This window comes from Aulostomus chinensis, chromosome 4, assembly GCF_037954235.1.
Source record: "Aulostomus chinensis isolate RoL2024-O1b breed Wild chromosome 4, RoL_Achi_v1.0, whole genome shotgun sequence".
Classification (NCBI taxonomy): Eukaryota; Metazoa; Chordata; class Actinopteri; order Syngnathiformes; family Aulostomidae; genus Aulostomus; species Aulostomus chinensis.
In genome coordinates, this window is record NC_141323.1 from 27,543,705 (window position 1) to 27,552,983 (window position 9,279).

At 43.0% G+C, this 9,279-nt stretch overlaps 1 non-coding gene across 1 annotated transcript; it reads right to left on the reverse strand.

Moving 5' to 3' along the window:
* Positions 1-5,954: 5,954 nt before the first annotated feature.
* On the reverse strand, positions 5,955-6,036 carry trnas-gcu (transfer RNA serine (anticodon GCU)). Its single transcript has one exon. It is a non-coding gene; the product is annotated as a tRNA-Ser (tRNA).
* Between the last annotated feature and the right edge of the window lie 3,243 nt (positions 6,037-9,279).

Sequence of the window (9,279 nt, forward strand, 5' to 3'; positions counted from 1 at the left end):
GTAATACTCTGATAAATCAGTGGTATTTATTTCATGATTTTCATAGGAATAAGTTAAGAATAAAATGCCAGTTCATGGTTAAGCTAAAATTTACATAAATTAGTATTTGTTATGAAGAAGATATTAAAATGTATACAATTTGTTTAAAATTAGTAACTTTCAAAAAAAACATCATTTCATGGGGTGTGAATGTCTTTAAAAAATGTTAAAGTAATTCTATCACGTTAGGTTACGTGCGTGAGTTCATGACCTTTAGTGTTTACACTTCCGGGAGAAACGCGCGCGAGGAAGAAGGAGCATGTGTAATGGCGTAACGTTATCGGAGTTTGGAGACTGTGTGTCGTCGGAGAGGAGTTTTTATCGGTAACGGACTGTGAACTGTAATTGACCGACGTGATCGGAGTGCGTGAGTCGGATTCTCCGCCACCGATTGTGTTTTGTTGAGCACCAGGCAAGTCCAGTTACAGAAGCTAGCGGGAGCTAGGCTAACGCTGTCCACGCTGAAGGGAGACGCCGCTGCAAGGACCGGACAGGAGCTTCGGATAGTCGCCTCGGGAGAGAGTCGTTAACGGAGGATGTGCCGCTGCTGCCGAGTCACGGAGGTCTGTTGCTGCGGGCTGCTGCGAGCGGGACGGTTGCTGCCACAACGAGCGAGGGATTCATCGGCTGCGGTCCGGTATTGTTGACTTCACCGACACACGGGGGGATCTGGTAAAGGTTTCCATCATGAGCTCCAACTAAAGCGCGCCAACGAAAGTAAACAAGAGTGCACTCGAAATAAAATTAGACAGTTGAAAAAAAGACAAACAATATACCCCGGGGTTCTTTTTATTTTCTATAGTCTTGTTTATTCAAGGTTTGAATGTGTTTTTCTGCAAGCTTTTAATACATTTTCTAAACTGAAATCTTGTGTTGTTTCATTGAATTTGTGTGTTGTTACTGAAGCTTTACAGCAGAGTTTAAAGGTCAAGTGTTCTCCCCATAGCCTCCAGTTGAATATTTAAGAGTGAGAATCATACATTGCCCTAGATTGATATTAATTATTTGAGATGGGACTTTTACCATACAAGATATTTGAAATGAGTTAAAGTGTTCCCTGTAAGCCTAAGGTGGGTTTTAATATTGGAGCCGGTGGTAAAAGGGTTACATTTAGAAATCTAAACCCCTGCTACCATGAGCACACATGGAAATAAAGACTCAACTGACCGCTCGGTCTACTTCAGCTAGCACACTGAACAATACTGTTGTTTACTTGCTAGCTGATAAGTGAGCAGCTGATGTTTGCAATAACATTGAAATAAACTCAAAATAGAGTCAATAGCTCAAATCCTATCACCACCAAAGGAGCCACGTCTTTAACACTTCAATCTCATAGCGACTCCTCAGGATTTCTTCTTCTCTCCATTGCATTTTGTAGGAGGCTCCTGCCGGTCCACACTGCCTTCCCCCTAACAGATTCAGCTACTGAGACTAAAGTTCGTTAGTGAGCTCAATGCATTAAAGTGACTTAATATTTGTTGAAAACTAAATAGGCGTGAAGCTGTAACCTCACATGAACACTTGAAGTCTAGATTTCAGCTGCATGTGAAGAAATCAGCATAAAATCCTTGTGTTGGTGTTTAAACCTGGACTACCAGAACCAGGCTAAGAGGTGTTTGTCTGTTAGCTGTGAAGCAAACTGAAACATGAAGGCTTTGAGGGTTTGTTCTCAACACAAAGAAAGATTCAATGCTCAGACAACTGCCAACTCTGTAAAAAAAAAAAAAAAATTTTTTTTACAAATCTCAGTTTATTTCTTCATGAAGATCTTAATGAGGCAATCAGCACCAGAGCACTAAAGTTAAAATTAGTAACACCGTCACGAACGATGGATTTATTTGACCCGATGTAGTTTTCCTGATCAAATATAGTTTTCATCAAAATATATAATTTTTTTTATAATTAATTATTTCCTAATATGCAACGTCACATAAATTAATATACAAATATATACATGACATAAATTATATATAGACACAGATAAACATCAATAACCAGTGAGAGAAGTCATGTGGTTCTCCGACCTCTCTAAGCTGCATCGCCGTGCTGGAGGAGTGCTGACATCATCATTTATGGTTCCTTGCTGGATGAAGGCCTAAACTATGGAGTGAAATCTACTGCCTTGAACTCACTCTTCATTTCTGCTCAGGCTTTTCCTGCCAGCAAGGCAGTGGCAAGAAAAGCAGTCAGCTGATGTCCACAGCTCAACATGAGAAGGACACATTTCTTTTGAAGAAAAAACATTTCAAGGAGTTTTTCCTGCCAATACAGGACAACACCCACTCACAAACCAGTGCTGGACAAGTTCCTTCAAAGCTGTAATGCCTTATTTCTTACTTGTTACTGTCATTTTAAAATAATTGGTTCCATCACGATTGTGTCTGCCAGCGCTTGGTGACTGTACAGGAGGTCTGTGGACCGCAGGGCCACAACAAGCCCATTTCCTCAACTCTCCATTTAGTACAGAGGTCCCCAAGTATGGACCAGTGAGGATAAATGTGATAGTGGAGAAGTCCTTTTGTTCTTCAACTGGTCCAACTTGATGGTGAGTCTCCTTTTATCAAGGATTACTGAATGCTTGTGTTATTCATGGCATTGTTAACACTTTATAAACCCTTCATTCAGAGCTGTAAAGAACCTTTAACCTCATATCCCAGACATCAAAGTGGGCCACTAACTGGTGAGATGAAGCTATGCTATGCTGCTACATTCTGAAGAGGTAAAGTAGCAGGTTCTGAGAGTGATGGCTAACCTGGATGTGTTCATCTCCTACTTTAATATCAGCGTCCCAACTTGGAGCTCTGACCACCTCCAGCTTTTTGTTCCTGTTTCTGCTTCAGTCAACAGGGAACTCAAACCTGCAATAGAATCATCAACAACAATGGAATAGAAAACAGAGGAAGACAAAATATCATAAACTTACAAAGCTGAGAAATGTTCATGAAGAATAAATGCACACATTATGATTGAGGCCAGAAAGTAAAACTCCACACCAAATGCATTTTGACATGTAGGGATAATGAACTTGAATGTGTTGAAATAGCAGATGAATGAATCCACTACCACAAGATGGCGTCACAGATCCTGATGCTCTGAGCAGGAAACACCAAGCAAAACATGACTAAAAAGCTCCTGTTGTTCCCTCCATGAAAAACTGTGGCACTGATGAGAAGAAGGATCCCAGCGTCCTCTGAGGATCCATCGCCGCACCATTCGGTAGAAGGATGATCGGGTCGGCACCAGGAGAAACCCTTGTGTCTCTGATGCAGGGAAGATGGAGCACTGAAGAGGCCACATTGTGGCGTCCTGAAGAGGACATTTGGTGGAGCCTGAGACAGCAAACATCATGCCGCCCTTCATCAGAAGAACCATAGCACTTCAGTCACGTGACTGAAGTCATCCAGTCATGTGACTGAAGTCATCCATTCATGTCAGTGATGTCACTTGGCAGGACTGTCATTGCCGTCACATTCTAGAAAAGAATCCAGACTCCACATGTGGCTCCCATGATAACTGATGGACCTCTGGTTGGAGGCTGCACGATGATGCTTGGACTTGAAGGAAAACTCCTTCTCCAAATTCCATTGTGTTCAAATTAAAAGTCCCACAATAAGAAGTAGCTGAATCTGACAGGTGAAGGTTTGGAACTCCAAGATGGTTGATGTTTTCTTGACTTGATGCCCTGACTGTCAGGGTAGATGACAGCTTCTTTCTGCTGCTGCTGCATCTGAGTGGCTATGATTGGAGGTTTTACCTCCCAAGGTTGTCTGGTTCCAGGGGAAATTTGAAAATTCCAGTCCCCAACCTTGGCTGTTCTGAAACTCTTCTCCTGAATCACTCCTGAGCTGCAGCAAGAAAAAATACCAGTGCCCAACCAGATCAACTTAATGGCTGCTAACAGCCTCAGACACTTGATTTCCATCAATCTGGAGCCAAGAAGGCCCTCACCTGTGGTTCTCCTCCAGGAGGGTCCAGGTTCTGCCATTGTGGCTCCTTGTGCCACTGCCAGAGAGCCTCAGCTGCACACTGCAACATTTCAACAGGAGATTGACATTCCTTCAAATGTCCTGACATCTTATTCCAATGGTTCTGTTCCATATTTATATTTTAAAATCAATTACATGATGAAAGCTGCCACAGCTGGTTTAAGTGAGAGAACACGCTAGGCAAGGCAAGGCAATTTTATTTGTATAGCCCATTTTCACAAACAGTTTGTCTCAAAGGGCTTCACATGGCATCATAACAACATCCTCTGCCTTTAGACCCTCACATCGACTGAGGAAAAACTCCATAGAAAACCCTTTTAACAGGGAAAAATCTGAGAAACCTCAGGGTGAGCAACAGAGGAGGGATCCCTCACCCAGGACGGACAGACGTGCAGTAGATGTTGTTACAGACAAGAAAACAGTTTACAATACAAAATGTGGGAAACACGGAAATGTTAATAACAGCTGAAGAAGGAAGCTTCTGGTAGGGGAGGCAGGGAGAGCAAGCCAGCTTGATGGGGGACTGGATGGCAGACTGGTTCATGGAAGGGGAGCGCAGGCCGGTGTAACAGTAGGGAATAAGAGGGGGGGGGGGGGGGGGGGCGATGCAGGCGGCGGTTGGGGCTCTGGTGGATCTGTGGAAACACAGAGAGACTGCGAGACACCAAGGCCAAACTACAAAGTGCAACAAGTAGTGGTAATGACAGTTCCAAAAATGTGCAGGGAGGAGAGGAGGAGAGAGGGGGAGAGGAGGGAAGGGCTCCATGTAACCTGATGTGTCCCCCAGCAGTCTAAGCCTGTAGCAGCATAGCTATCAATGGTTCAGAGCTACCTGAACCAGTCCTAACTGAAGGCTCTGTCATAGAGGAAGGTCTTAAGCCTGGACTTAAACGTAGTTAAAGTGTCTGCCTCTCTGACCCATGGAGAGAGCTGGTTCCACAGTAGAGGAGCCCGGTAACTAAAGGCTCTACCTCCCAGTCTGTTTTTATTGATACTGGGAATCACTAAAAGACCTGCATTCTGGGAGCGGAGTGCTCTGGTCGGACAGTAGGGACTAATGAGCTCTTTCAAATAGGATGAAGCTTTATCATTAAGAGCCTTATAAGTCAGCAGAAGGACTTTGAAGTCGATTCTAGATCCTACAGGAAGCCAGTGGAGAGAAGCTAAAGTGGGAGAGATGTGTTCTCTCTTCTTAACTCCCATCAAAACCCTCGCTGCAGCGTTCTGGACCAGCTGGAGACTCTTTAGAGAGTATTTAGGACATCCTGACAGGAGAGAGTTGCAGTAGTCCAGCCGAGAAGTGATAAATGAGATTTGAAACCAGTAAAATATGCTTTTCTGTGTGCAAACTAGTGAGGGGCATGGAAGGATATTTTACCACCAATACAGAACCCAAACTTTAGTCATGTGATGAGATGGCGACTGTGAAGAGTGATTATGAAGTTAATGGACAAAATATGAATTGAAAGTAAATACATTAAAAAATACTAAATAAACAAATAAATAAAAGAAGGAGCACAAATGACATTTTTCTGCACAAATTTACTGGTATTAGACTGCATTTTTGGTTCATGAGTAGATGAAAGAGTATCACATATATATTATATACATGTGATACATGCACGTGGCTTTGGACAAAAGCTTAAAGAAATTGTAGAATTATTTAAATGTACCAAGTGGACTGTTTCAGGTTTCTTGAAGACGCTTCAGCTCTCATCCAAGAGGTGTCTTCAGTTTTCTTCACTGATGGGAGGATTTATAGCTCTGTGGGGGCGGGACCTTCTACAGAGGTGATTGACATATGTGAGCTCTGGGTGTCATAGTTGTTTTAGTCAGGTTGTGAAAGGGAAGTTGACTCAACTGGTATCTGTGTCAGTTGAAAGCCTCACAGTAATTCCATAATCTAGGAGTAGAAACCAGAGTCGCTCACGACGAGGATGGGATTCAAACCCATGCGTGCAGAGCACAATGGATTAGCAGTCCATCGCCTTAACCACTCGGCCACCTCGTCTGCTGACAGCAACCCTGAGCTTTTAAACACCTGAACTCTTTGGAGCCTATTTGTCAGAAATGGACCCAGCAGGAGCCACTGAACACAACTCTGACATAATCAGGCTTCTTCCCAGCAGCATCGTGCTGCAGAAGGCAGAATACAGACCATCGACACATCATCAGAGTGAACACCAGCTGATGTTTACAAGTTTAATTCACCTTTTACTACAAAATAACATCCAAGCTCAGATTCTCTTGTCCTGATTGAACAAGTAAATGTTTAAGAAGATGAGAGTACCAGACTTTTTCATCCAAGGAAACAAGCATCCTATCACTGTCCTATGCAGAGTTTCTTTTAAAAAAAAAGTGAGACAACCTCAAGATTTTCTGTTTCCTCTTGTTGGATTTTGCCACAGAGAATCAGAGACAATCAAAAGCTTGTTGGACTTTAATGTTGGAGGACTGAACAAGTCATGACATCATCAGTTTTACCTTCACAGGTGCTTCATTTACTTTACTTTCAATTTTACAGAGGTAGAACCTGAAATCAAAGCTGCCCATCAAAAGAAGTGAAAGCTTCCCAGGCTGTGATGTTCTTGTCTACAAACTGTCTTGTATGGAGCTTCAATCTTTAATAAAAAGAATAAAAAGAAGATGACATGTGTTGTGATTTGGCGCTTTAAAAATAAAACTTACGACTTACATGGAAACTGTCTGGGGGGGGTGGAGCCTAGGTATGTGTTTGATGTCTGAATTCTGTCTCTGATGTCTGAATTCTGTCTTTGATCTCTGGGTTCTGAGCATTGATCTCCTGCTTCAGTCTTTGATCTCTGACTGATCCTAAACTAATCAAAGGATCACATCAGCATATTGGTCCAGTCTACAGATGGTGATTTTACCTATTTGAAGCCTTATTTTGTGTTTGATGGACATTTTTAAAATCATTAATGACTTTTTGACTGAACATCCTGGACACTGTGGTGCCTGATGAGGAGACAACTTGGGTACAAAGTTGAAGAGGAGGGTTTTTGGAGAAGGGATATTTTTGCAGTGTTCCAAGTCAATAATAACTGTGGAAAAATGTCATCATTTTTCAAAATGTCCTCACGAAGATGGTTTGTAATTCTGTCTCTCCCTCATCCTCAGCTGCTGCAGCACTTTAAAGAAAACCTTTGACTCGTGGATCCAAAAAGATCAGATGTTGTCTCCTCCAGAACATCAACACTTTAACGTTGTTGGCAGGACTCCAACCTGAGCAGGGAGACCCCAATGGATTTCTAGTCCATCGCCTTCACCACTCGGCCACAACAACCACATTCACACACACATTTGTAAAAGATTCACATTGACACAACTCTTTAAAATTATGTCACAAGCCCATTTGTTTGAGGTCCTATTTTCTCTTTTTCAGCATTCCTTTGTTTCCAGGTCTCTAATAAGTGCAGAATTACAAAGACAAAGCTGGATCCATCCTGGGCAGGTGATAGGAGCCCATTGACCACTGGCCAGAGACCCTGGCACAGACGTTGGGGGTGGTGATAGAGAGCATTTCTACAATTATATTCTACATTTATAGAATTCTACAATCCTACAATTTCATTGAGCAGACGCTTTTGTCCAAAGCCACTTGCATATTTTTTCGGTGAGTTTGGCTCCTGAGCTCAAGACAGTTGTGACTCATAAAGGACAGCTTCAAATGCAGCTGTGAAGCCTCATTGTCAGCTGGGAGGAACGACAGGTGTCTCCCTCTAGTGGCTCCTCACAGCAACACGAGCCTCATTTCATACACATGCATCCACCACCTCACTACCAAAGGCCAGTTGGGCCTCGACAGACAGGTGAGTTTCAAGTGTTGGACAAAGGTCTTTAAGATGTTCTTATTAATTCTATAACATCTGAGACTAAAATCTATGGAATTACAACTAACAAGCAGTCAAACACCTGATCAGATGCTCCTTCATGAGGCTGAGAAGAATCAATCTAAACTGGGATGAAGAAAATTAATTGAGAGGAGAAACCTACTGATTGGATGACATGGACCCACCTGATCCATGTCAGCCTTGTTGGAGCAGAAAGAGGTGGATCAGAGGAATCAGTGGATCAAGACTCAGGTGTCAGATGAAGAATCTCTTTATTCACAATGGAGTCCGAGAAATCTTCCAACGTGAACTTGACAGACCATTTTATACCAAAGACAGGCTGTGTGTGTGTGTGTGGGGGGGGGGGGGGGGGGGGGACAATGGCTTAAGGGAGCTCCAGGTAGCTGGTTTGAACTGGTCCCTCATCTCTGTGAGTAGAAACCATCTGAGGTGGAGGGTGGAGATCTGATTTGACCTCCTGATCTCCCAGTAAAGCCAGTATAGATGTTGAGCTTGGAGGAGTTGATGGCCTCCTTCATCTTCTTGTTGGAGATGTTTGCTAAACTCAGCACCACCACAGATCAGAGGAAAGTCCACTTGTAAGCTGGACATTGGAGTTTCTAGTGACCTGCAGGATCTTAGTTGTGGTGGCAGCAGGCCTGTTCTAAGAGCTTTGCTCACATTCATGATCAGGCTTCATAATGGTTCTGGACCACTGAGTGATAGAAGCTGATCCTGGGGCAGCAGAAGACAAATATAGAGAAGAAAAGACAAAAGACAGAGAGAAATGAGGGAGAGAATGACAAAAAGATGGGAACAAGATGAGGGTGAAAGACAAGCAGAGAGAAAGACAGAGGGATGGAAGACAGACACACAACCAACAAAAGCAACAACAGCAATAATAGTTTTGATATTGTCCTGTTATTGATGTTTTCATGTGAAAGTGGCATATTTAAGATAAAAGACACTGTTAGAACAGAAAGATCCAGAAAACCCACCAACAAGAGGTGTCTGGTACAGATGTGGAATTATTGGCTCACACAATGTTGAGGCAACTGGGAAGAAGACAAACAAAAAAGGCTTGTGTGATTCAGACATTCATCAAAAATGGTCCTGTAGAACTGTTCAATGTGTCATGACTTCAGAAGCTCAAATCCTCTCTCAGGTCTAGTGAGAGTGGAAGAGATTATAAAATGAGAGAAGCAGGGCCCTCACTCAGAGCTGAAATACCTCAGTTGGGAGAGCGTTAGACTGAAGATCTAAAGGTCCCTGGTCCCATCCCAGGTTTCAGCAGAGGAACAGCATTGACTTTACTTTCCAGTGGAGGAACTGCAGACATGAAGGAAACTAACATCTTGTCCTGTGTATTCTTATGACATTCAAGACATTCTTGGAGCCTCTTG